Source organism: Serinus canaria, chromosome Z, assembly GCF_022539315.1.
Source record: "Serinus canaria isolate serCan28SL12 chromosome Z, serCan2020, whole genome shotgun sequence".
NCBI lineage: Eukaryota > Metazoa > Chordata > Aves > Passeriformes > Fringillidae > Serinus > Serinus canaria.
This window is the reverse complement of record NC_066343.1, coordinates 31,397,937-31,409,987: the sequence shown is the minus strand read 5'-3', so window position 1 is coordinate 31,409,987 and position 12,051 is coordinate 31,397,937. Positions and strand designations below refer to the sequence as shown.

Below are 12,051 nucleotides of genomic sequence, written 5' to 3'. Positions count from 1 at the left end.
TGGGTCATGGCAAGCTTCTCATCCTCTGCAATGTCCTGATCCAGGTGGAGCACCTGGCCCTTGGTATTGTTAAACCTCACAAGATTCCCATGGGCCCACTTCTCCAGCCTGACCAGGTCCCTCTGGAAGACTTCCAAGTGTATCAACCACATCACTCAGCTGGGTATGATCTGCAAATTTGGTGAGAGTGCACACAATGCCTTCACAGGTATCATTAATGAAGATATTGGATAACACTGGTCCCAATAGGGACCCCGGAGGGACACCACTTGTTACTGATGTCCATCAGGACTCTGAGCCATTGACCACTACTTTCTGGATGGTCAATAGCTCAAAGTCCTGATTGACATCCATGACAACTTCTGATACTATTGGAAACATCCAATGACAAAGTCCTGATTGACATCCATGACAACTTCTGATACTACATATTGGAAAAGGATGTATTTCTGTGTGAACCCTTTGTGATCCTGTATTTATAGATAATATTGCCAGAGATAAAAATAATCACTTGAATATTCATGCTTGTATTTTGTTAGAGTTGTGTTCTTAATTATCCAGGTCCTGTCACATGTTATAGTTGTTATGACATGATGATTTACAACAACTGTTAAAACAGACCCATGAAAATGGATAAAAGGCTCTGATCACTGTCCATCATAATACAGATGAAATACATGATGTCTTGGAATGGGTGAAGAAGGACGAAGAACATCAGTGATGTGGCACCCTTTTCAAATGGTCACTTACTGCTGTGGAAATTTTTAGTAGACTGTTTCACCCTGTGGTTCTTTTAATAGTGACTGTTTTACTTTAATAATAGCTGGGTAAAAGCATGTGTAATGATCCGTCAGCTACACATAACATCTGGATGGATGAAAATGGAAGGTGTTCAGGAGAGGGATAAGGAATTGCCCTATAGGAACACCCCAAAAAATTGATTATGTGCAGGTGTGATGGAGGCACTGAGTTGAATGTGTGACTGCAGCCATGGCACAAATAATGTAGGGATGAGACCATGAGAGAAACCATGAGATATGCTGGGAGATATTCAGTGAAGGGATTATGTGGGTGTGATAGCCACCTGATGGGAGCAACAGGTCATCAGGCAGAGGCTGGATGACTTTTATTGCTGAATGACCATTGTCACTACAATAAGCAGTGGAAGAAGGAGTGACGCTACTGGTTCTGTTCCATTTTGCTTGAACCCCACAGTTTTCCTCTTTGTAGTCTTAATGTCCTTCATTTATATATTGTCTGCCCTCCCCCCAGTATAAGACAAAAGCAACAGGATACTTGACTACAGTTTCATTCCCAGTTATCCCAAAAGTGGAAATGGGCATTTGAAATCCCCTACCATGCAGACCAGTCTATGGACTGGCTCTTCTTCTCAAGAGGAATACCTCTTCAGTAAGATATCTGCCTCCATCTGCATAAGAGCATGCATCCAGGAGCACCTGGAACACTTGACATAACCTATACACTTATATTTTTTGGGTCTACTGCCTTTATCACCAGCAATCTAATAGGAATCTACAGCCTGTTTGTTGTGGTCTAGAAATGGTACTCCCCAATTCAGTTCCCCCACCCAGACTCTTCCAAACCACATGCAGTTGGCTTGGTTTCCCCTCCCTTTTCCCTCTCTAGGAATGGAGTTGAGAATTGAAGGCACAAAGGTAAAAATTGGGTTGAGGCAAGACTAATTTGCTGGAAATGAGATAAGGTATGATAATGAACGCTCACAGCAACAATAATAAAAACAAAGGTATAAAGAAAAGAGGGTAATTAGCATGCAAAAATGCTCACTGTGGACTGGGAGAATGAACAATGCGTGAAAGGTTCCCCATACCACCATACTTTTTGTTCCTCCAAAACCAGATGCCCTTCCTTCTGGAAGTGAGAAAGTTGCTTTTCCCCACAGCGGGCAGTGATGTAAGGTGGTACCAAATAACACGATTCTTGGCTGTGCCCCCCTGCTGATCTGGGCTGGAACCAGGACACCATTGTTTCTATAAACAACACTATTGGTTCATCTGTGTTTGTGAAAGTTCTTTTTGAGCTTGACCAAACTTCCATCATTGGATTAGTGAACCACACTATTCGTGAATCTGGCATTGCTGATTTGGCCAGGTTTCTGGTGTAACCTACACTATCTCTGCACCTGGGATCTCACTGAACGTGACCAGACTTACAGTGCATTACAGTTGTTTACAGTCAGAAATTAAGCCCAGAGCCACCCAGCCCCTCTGATCTCCCAGAACCAGCTGGAATGCCAGAGGGTTTATTTTCTGCCATATTTCTATAATCCTGATGCAGCACTCGACTTTTCTTTGTATGTATTTTTTTGTCCTTTTACATTCAAGGTTGGAATTGCAGTATACCATACTAAGGAGTATTTATTTGATGAGAATATTTTGTAAGATACAATCACAGAATAGGTAAGGTTGGAAGGGATTGCTAGAAGATACCTAGTCAAACCTCTCTGCTCTGGCAGGGTCCCCTGAGTACATTAGAGTACATTACTCAGCATTGTGTCCATATGGCTTATGAATATCTCCAGAGAAGGAGACACCTCAACCTCTCTGGACAACCTGTTCCAGTGCACAGTTACTTGCACAGTAGAAAAGATCTTGCTCATATTCAAGTGGAACTTCCGATGCATCAGGTTCTACCCATTGCATCATGTCCTATTGCTCAACACCAGGAAAAACCTGGATCCATCCTCTGACACCCTCCCTTCAGATATTTCTATGCAATGGTAAGACTGCATCTCAGTCTTCACTTCTCTAGGCTGAACAGGCTCAAACTTTCCTTTTAAGAGAGATGCTCCAGTCCTCTCATCATCTCTGTCACCCTCCACTGGACCTGCTGCAGGAGCTACATGTCTCTCATCTTGAGGAGCCCAGAACTGGGCACAGCATTCCAGATGTGCCTCACAGGGGCTGAGCAGAGGGACAGGATCACCTCCCTCAACCTGCTGGCAATGCTCTTCCTAATGCACCCCAGGGTCCCACTAGCCTTCTTGGCCCCCAGGACACACTGCTGGCTCATGGACAGCTTGTTGTCCACCAGGATCCCCAGGTCCTTCTCCAGCTGCTTTCCAGCAGATCAGCTGGAGCCTCTGCTGGTCCCTGGGGTTGTTCCTCCCCAGGTGCAGGACACTGTATCTGCTTTTGTTGAATTTCAGACAATTTCTCTCTGCTGATTCCTCCAGCTTGTTGAGGTCCTTCTGAAGGGCTGCACAGCCCTCTGGGTATTGACCACTTGAACTTTGTGTCATCAGTGAACTTGCTGAGGAATCATCTGCCCATTCATTCAAGTGAATAAGCTGAGAAGCACTGGGCTCAGCATAGAACCTTGGGGGACACCCCCAGTGACAGGCTTCCAACCAGACCCTGTGCCACCGATTAAAAACCCTCTGGGATCTGCCATTCAGCCAGATCTCCATCCACTTCACCATCCTTTCATCCACCATTTCCTGAGCTTACTTATGAGCACATCATAAAGAGAGTGTTGAAATCTTTGCTGGAGTCACAGTAGAAAATATCCACTGCTCTCATCCATCCAGGTAGTTGTCCCATTGTAGGAGGCAATCAGGTTGGTCAAGCATGATTCTCCTTTAGTGAATCCATGCTAAAGACTCCTGATCATTTTCTTGTTATCTACTTGGACAGTGGTATCCTTCAGGATGAGCCATTCCATCACCTTTTACATGGAACAATGTAAAGCGCAAGTATTTTAGAATGCAGCATAACATGAATTCCTAATGGAGGAGACTGAAATTATTAATTCAAATGTTTTCCCATGCTTTATATGAAGTATTTTATGTCAAGATGTAACTTGAGCTCACCAGGTATTTATTACACAGAATTGAAATATTTCCAGGCACAAAAATATATGTATAGCTAGTATAATTTTCTACTTTATCATAATAAATTCTGAAATTAAAGAAAGGCAATGAAATAGCTAGTAGATTTCACAGGGCATTTGTGATAATTATTAACACAGTTTAAAGTCTTTCTCTTTATTGTACTTCTCCACAAACACTTAAGCAATCATTGTTCTCTGAAAACTGGTGTTTCTTGGTGTTATGTGCTGAAAATTTTGTTTCTAGGATTTAAAGGAAAAAAAAAAGGCAAGACAAAACCAAAAAAGGTGAAGACGGTCTTTTTCTTCAACTAAGTCCTCTTCACATATCACTTTCCAGAGGGGTGGTTTTCCCTGTTAGTGACTGGCTGGTTGCAGCACACTAGCTATCACTTGCATTGCCACAGGCTATCATTGCAGCTGAGATATCATTTTGCTTTATTTTTTTGAGGGTTGGTTTTGTCTCATTTGTTTAAGTGCTCTGCCTTCAGCTCCTGAAGTGAAGTTGTGCCTCCTCCAAGCATCAAAGACTTCAGAAGGAACACACATCACCTGTGAGATGTTTGCTGGTGGCCTGGTAAGGAGTGTAGCTTACTCTTGATGGACAGTTGTAAATCCTTCTGTTGTCAGCAAAGTTGCACCTGCATTTCAGTACCACTCTTGCTGGTGTTTAACATGCTTAGGTTTAGGAGCATCATTTTCAGAAGTGACAAATGACTTAGAGAAGCTGAACTCACCATGATGTATAGCAACATTGTAGAGCTGCTCAGGACAAGGTTTTTTAAGACGAGACACAACTGTTGTTATTCCTAGGCAGCTTTTTGACACTGCTGTATTCAGGTGCTCCACTGTGTTGTTGCCCTGTGTTCTGAAACAAGCCAAAGGGGAAAAAGTGCTTCCAAATGGGCAGCACTTCTTTGCTTAGTTTGGATACTTGAGTCTGCTTCCTACTAGTGTCTGTCCATCGAGACAAAAAGAATGAGCCTTTAAAATGAATTGTGAGACCCTTGACCATTAACAAATCAAAAATTTATTGAGTGAGGATATAGCTTTCAGTTTTATTTAAGGTAATGAATTTGTAATGAACCCATTGTCTTCATCCCTATTCCTACAGAGAGTGCCATTTTGTTGTTCTACATGTCCTGACTTAGTCACAGTATTGTGGAAGGAGAGAGCAGTTCTTCCACCTGGATCTGTATTGAACATTTTTTCTCACATAAAGAGAGATTCATTTCTGCACAGTTCACTACTGCAGCTGAGTAAAAAGTATGGATATTGTGCCTAGTTGAAAACATCATTTACCCCTACAAATTCAAATAAAATCTGTGTTCTGTGTTAATATCTTAAAATGCTCTTCAGTTAGCACTTAGAATAAGGAGTAAGAATGGAGGCTCAGGGAAGTTTGCAAGAGCAGTGAAGTTTGAATTACCTGTGTTCACATTTCTTTCATAATGATACACTTCTGCACAGTTTAATAGGTTACCCACACTGAAGTCTTAGGAAAGAAGTCTCTGTAGCAGTGCATTGTAAAAGCCACCTTACAATAGGTAAGATTAGTCTTACCTGTTGAACCTTTGGGGAGCAAACAGGAGGAGCAATGACATCAGCTGTTTGCATTAAGACAACCTTTCCACTTTACCTCCTGCCTGTGTTTCTTCTGTAGTCCAGTTGCTTTGGTTCTTTCTCACTTGCAGGCCTGCTAAAGATATCAAAACATTTCAAAAAAAGAAAAACTGTTTCTTTTTACCTAAGAATCTGTTGCTGAAGGACATTCTGATAAGTAAAATTGCTGATTGTATCTTTGCTTTTATTGATGCTCACAAGGAAGAATGCTATCTGATGAAAGTTCAGTGATATCTCCCCCCATGGAGAAAAGAAAAACAAATTAATTGTTTTGAATACACTTTGGATTAGTGCCTTTTTTCACTTGAATAGAATTGGTCTTATTTGTTCAGCATGCAATATAATCTGACATAGGTAACTTTAAACTTTTGCTTGAGAAAGGCATGGATCAGTCTACTGGTAGAAGAGGAGCTGCCATGTATACTAGTGTTGCAATTTCCTCTTTTTTATTCTGCAATGAAAAAAAGTAGCACTTTATGCACATGTATATTATAGGTGATCTTTGAACTTTGATTCGCTGGAATGTTTAGAATATTAAGTATTAATTTACATCAGAGCTGCATTCCAGATACTGCTATAATACTGCATATGTCTATTTGTCACATTTTTGGTAACACAAATTTGCAACAAGTTTAGCATGTATAAAACCATTGTATTTCCCAGGTCTTGAACTGCAAGACAGCTTCAGCTCTAACTGATCACTAAATTCAGCTATCTGTCATACAACTTTGTTTGGAATAATATTTATCAGGAAGCTGTGGTAACTGAGTCACTGGAGGAAGTTTCAGCCTTCAAGATACATGGTAATGACTCAAATTTACAGTAAAGGTAGTGCTTTCAAATGGAGCATTTTAATGTTAAGAGTAAAACTAACATAACGTCTTACTTTTTCCATAGTAGAAGAAATGAAAACAAACAAACAAAAAGATAAACAGAGAGTGTATCAAACACTAAAGCTTTGTGGTGACTTTTTCTTGTGTATCCAAATTCTTACTCATTAGAGGGGAATGGTACAGTGCAAGACCAGCTATGCTAGCTGGTCTGCCCTGCCCTTAATGAACAGCCTATCAGCTCTGAGACCTCTGCAGCATATGGCACCATATCTTGAGCTACCACTCGTTTGCTGTAAAACAGCGTTGTAATGTTGTAATGGTGCACATGGGCAATAAAACATACCAGTGGTTAAAGGTTATGCCATTCCTGCTTGAGCCTTGCACCCTTTGGTGGGAATGAGTTTCTCAGTCTTCAGAACTCAGCTTACCTCAGGGTATCAACCTGGCCAGGTGATGTGGCATTCCTGATTTTATGCTTGCTTGCTCAAATGACTTCTGGGTCTGAAATTATGACTACATGTTGTTTCTGCCCTTCGTTTTATGTCCTTGTGTCTTCAAGCAGTGAAGCATTTTTATCAGTGGAGGTGAAATATAATCCATTCCCCTTATGGAAGGGATCAGAATTCTTAACCTTTGAGTAGCAATAAATTCCAGCAGAATAGTGCTTAAGGCGGGAAATAAAGCAGCACAAAGAGCTGAAGACAGGATTTACAGCTATCAAGATGGTGGGGTTTTTGTTTTGCTTTTTTCCAAGTGTCTAAATTGTTGGACTTTGCAAATGATTAAGAAATGCAGTTACATGCTTACCTTTAACTTGCTTGGGGACAATGCTAGAAATAAAATGTAAAAAGTACAGAAATTGCTGATTCATATTATGAAAATTATGTCAGCGAAGAAGCAACCAGTGCACTTCCATAAAGAAATCTTTTGAAGACATTGAGACCACTGTAGCCTATGTGAATAAAAGGGCCTCCTTTATTTTTAGCACTCATGCTTTGCTTCTGGTTATAATTTGTATTTGAGTGTGGTGGTATGGATGGAATAATGGCTCATCAAAACTACCTGCTAGCATTTCTGCCTTTTCCTTGCTTTTAGATTGTGATGAAAGATAATTACAGTTCTCATACTAAACTTCTATTTATACTTAAACCCTGCATTGAATTACAGATCTTTTGGAATACAGAATAACTCTACCCTTGACTTATAATTTCATCCTGATGTTTGTGTACTTCCCAGCCAGATTATCTCTGAAAGTAAAAATGTAGTTTAAGGTGGACATTCAGTTATGCCTCTACATTAATTTTCTCTGTGGGCCTTCAAGGCATGGTATTTTCAATTTGCAATTACATGCAAAATAGTATAGACTGTTAAAAACTGTGTAGGTGTCTGGGTCACTAATACAGAGATCCAGCTGTAGATCCAGCGGTGTACCTGTGCAGCTGAACATATTTTGGATGGCTTTTTGTTGTAATGATGATGGTCATATACCTCATGTTTGTTTTGCAGATATGTTACCTCTCTCAACTTGTAGTTTCAAAGTAATAACATGGATTGCTTGCACCAGTTCAGTTATCCTGATAAGACAATCCCAATTTGTCCCCTAAATTGTTCATTAACTTTTAGCAAACCAAATGCATTTGGTTTACCGAGGTCTCATGTGAAAAATAGGTCATAGGTGTTAAAGACGGTATGGGTAAAACCTTTTTTCTCCAGTGTTTTTTCCCAAAACAGAAAGACCAGCACTTCAGAAATGTAACTAAAAAATGGCAAGGGGACAATGCTTGACCCTGAGAAAATGTTTACAGAAGCTTTTCTGAATCTGAGTGAGCCAGATAGCAGTGCATAATTGCACTTTTTGTGCAATCCCTTTTGTAGGGATAGCAATTCTTCTTGTCATCCACAAAAATGGATACATTATATTTCAGAGGTCCACATTGCAGGTACAGAAGGGATAAAGACTTGCAGAAGTGCAGACCTCTGACAGTTATAAGATGCAGATGAAAGCAGGTAATGCACACAGAAAATGCAACACAAAGTTTAAAATAAAAGAGGAGAAGAATGCAAAACTGCAAAAGAAAGGTCTAAGCTTAAATACTTCTTCCAAAATTACTGCAAGAGTATTTCATTCTCTTGAAATTATCCTTATTATTTCAGATACCTTTGCAGATGTTTTATATTGTTCCCTCACCAAGGAGGTTGCTAGCCTGTGGAGGTCATAGTAAAATGTCAGTACTGACTTGAGGTGAGAAATGACAACAGGGTAAGATGTACCTTTAAAGATGTAAGTTGATAAAATTGCTTCTTGGCTGATGCCAAAAAACATAAGTCTCTCAACCACTGAAAATTACATTTTATTAAGAAATCAATTTTTTTTTTTAATCACAGGAAAGAATTGTGATATATTTTTATCTTCTAGATGAGCTATGTGATCAGATAAGTGATGCTCTTCTAGATGCTCATCTCAGAATTGATCCAGATGCCAAGGTTGCCTGTGGTAAGTACAATACGATAGATAGAAAAACAGATTAATGAAGTGCAACATGTAAACAATGTTGATATAATATCTTTTGTTCCAGAATTCTTCCAATAGCTGGCTGCCAGTCAAGACTTTCAGAGCCAGTAAAGAGCTCAGCTGTGGCACTCTGATTCAGAAGAGAAGGAAAAGGAGGAAAAAAGCTGCAAAAAATGAACAGAATAAAGGAAAGACCTAGTACTCCAGTGCAAATTTAAAATTATGAAATGTAAGAAGTACACTAGGTGGTATCATGGAAAAGTAGGTTTGTCAGGGTAGATGTTACTGAGGAATCTAAAAAAATCAGGGGAAGAATGAAGTGTGGAAAGATATATGTCAAAGCGCATGTCTTCACAGAGTAATTAGGACAATGCCCTTTGTTCACAGAAGGATAAGATCATTTGAATGTGATTCTGATCAAGGTGGCTTGCTATTTCGTGTGACTTTCCATTAGGACTATGAACGGATGTTGTCACTTGCAACAGAGGCTATGAACATGTTATCAAATTGGAATGAGCTGGATTGCCAGACAAAATGGACATAGAAAGAGAATGTACCTAAAGAGCTTTCCAAATGCAGTGATTTTATTTCTAGAACAAGCCACCAAGACCATAATTACAGCACAGAGGGCTAGCTGCATCTCATGAACACAATGATCTAATATTTTTTATCTGAAACATCTCATGTGATCCTTGGTGCACAAATGTGAGCAGTGAGATGTGAGGAGAGGGTTTATCATATGTATTAGACTTGAAGTTTGTATTTCAATACTTCAGGCAGTTATGCTTCTAAAACTGCTGAAAAGTTGAAGATGGTAACAGAGGAATCCTCCAAAAATGTCAAGGGAAATATGTGTGAGAGAAGTGAGAAACAGGTGTGATATGTTTATCATAGGCCTAGTAGATCATATTGTTATACCAGCTTTTTCAGTTATTATCTGCTCTATGTTTTTACATAAAACAGAAAGGTTTACAGACCAGATGGACTCCTGAAACAAACAAAATAGAATATTAAATGATTCTGCACAAAATCTCTAATGAAGTTGCATAGCTTCTTGCACCAGGATCTTGTCGAGGCTAAAAGTTTTTGTGGTTGCCAAGGACAATTGGGTGAATTGCTGTAATAAAAATATATCGAAGACTGGTAACACAATCAGTTAATAAATTATGTTCCTTTGGCTTCAGGAAAACAATTAGCTGAAATTCTTGTATTTGGAGAAAGATCCCCACGTACTTGATCTGCTCTTATAGACATCTGCTTCTGGCCAGTGTGAAGATAGGATTATTTGCTATGATGGGCCCCAAATGCATGCATCTTTTAAATGTTCATACCAGCTGAAGAGAGGAGTCATTGCACAAAGACCCATAAGTGTGCTAAGGCTTTACACTGAGTTCCCCCTGATTAACAAAGATTAATCCTTTGTTAATCTTCAGGATCTCTCTGTAAAACAGCATATGTGAAATTCAGAGATTTTACTGACATATTTTCTCCACAGTGTATGTTAAAAGCTGGAATGATTTTGCTCTGTGGGGGATCAGATGCCAGGCTATAGTAGATTATCAAAAAATTGTAAGAAGGATCCTTAAGAGGATAGCATAGGATGACTCTTCCAAAGGCGAGTGAGATGCATGGTGCTGATAATACTAATTGTGGATTCAAATGATGTATGGACCCTTCACTCAAGAATTGTACCTAATGATCCTTGTGGGTCACTTCCAACTCAGGATATTCTGTGATTCTCTGTGATTCCCCAATGAGATCCTACATGTGCTCAGTCACGGGCCTGTTCTGTATGTGGCCAAAGCAATGTTTTTATGGTCTCCTGAAGAATAAAATGAAGTGTGTATCCAGGCCTGGGAGAAGACTCACAGCTGTTGTTGATATGTATTTCTCACTGATGATATTGAAGGAGCTATTTTAAGGTGGCATGTTTGTAGAAGACATTCTTGAAAATGTCGGGTATCTCTTGCTTTTCTGATGCAGCAGAGCTAGTATTTGGACAAATGTCAGAAAGTGGTTACATCTGTAGCTTTGTACAATGAAAGCTTTAACTGATGTTTCTTGTCCTTGGGGTGCACAAGCCTGTGACATTGGAAATTCACACCAAAGAAATTCTTCGTGTATTCTTTATATGCATCCTGAAGGAGTTTCCTTCCAGCAGCTGTACTACTTACATCACTACTCCCCTTCAGTCTTCCCTTTTCATGTATGGTGTGTACTTTTTCCTCTAATTCAATTGAATCCTAGAACCTACTACAAGAAAATTGAATACCAGTTTCTGGTAATATTTCCAAACTCCTATCCTAGGTTAATACCCAAATGGTTTTGAACCCTAATAAGCAATGTCATAACAAACAATATCATAGTAAGCATAACAAGCTTTGGCAGGTATCTTGTAGAATTACATGTATCCTATCAGTTTCAAAAATTCAAGTTTGGCTTAGTAGTACTAACCTACCTCCACCATGAAACAGTTAATTAAATGCACTGATTGTCAACTTCTGTTAGCGGTAAAAAATGTACTATAGGAAGCTTACATGAATAGAATTTAAAAAGTTTTAGGTGAGATAACTAGATAATCCTTAAAAACTTCTCTAGCAATTTATGAACTCTCAGGAATGTATGAGCTAACTTAAAATAAGACTGGACTATAAGACTTGCACAGTTTTATTGGCCCTAGAACAACAATGTAAAGAAATCATGCAAGCTGTCTCCCATGGCAAGACTAATGATGACACCGGAACAAGGGATCAGGTAATTCCAAGCACTTACTCACATCTAGTTTAAGCACAAGCAGTTACAATTACAATGGACTGGAGCCTTTCCTTAAAAACTATTGTGCAAATTGCAAGAATCAGCAGTTGAGCTGTGCACTCTCTTAATCACCAGAAGTGTGAACACAACCTTCACCAGTTTCAAGGCAAGTAGCTTTCCCTGTATTCAGTGGCCTTAACAGCATAGAGCTACAATTAAGGTTTTCGTCAGTCTGTAAATTTCTGATCTTTCAAGTCCTTTAGCCTGGCAAAAATTTCTGTGTCATTTGTGAGGAGAAGACTGAGCAGTCTTGATGAGCTTTACGTTATGAAGCCTTTGCAGTGGGTTCTTCCAAATGTATAAGGCAGAGCCATTCTGGGGAACCAGCCCCTGTTGTGGCTGTAATTTTTGCATATAAGTGTTATTTCGGTCTGATTGTATGTGAAGGGCATTAATTCTGCA

At 39.5% G+C, this 12,051-nt stretch overlaps 1 protein-coding gene and 1 long non-coding RNA gene across 2 annotated transcripts in view; one reads left to right on the top strand and one right to left on the bottom strand.

Annotated features, from left to right (window-relative positions):
• The window catches only part of HOOK3 (hook microtubule tethering protein 3), a 945,081-nt gene that overhangs the window by 335,949 nt on the left and 597,081 nt on the right, over window positions 1-12,051 (bottom strand). The window lies entirely within an intron of this gene.
• On the top strand, window positions 8,485-9,467 carry LOC127061055 (uncharacterized). Its single transcript, XR_007780477.1, has 3 exons — window positions 8,485-8,565; window positions 8,740-8,817; window positions 8,900-9,467. It is a non-coding gene; the product is annotated as an uncharacterized LOC127061055 (long non-coding RNA).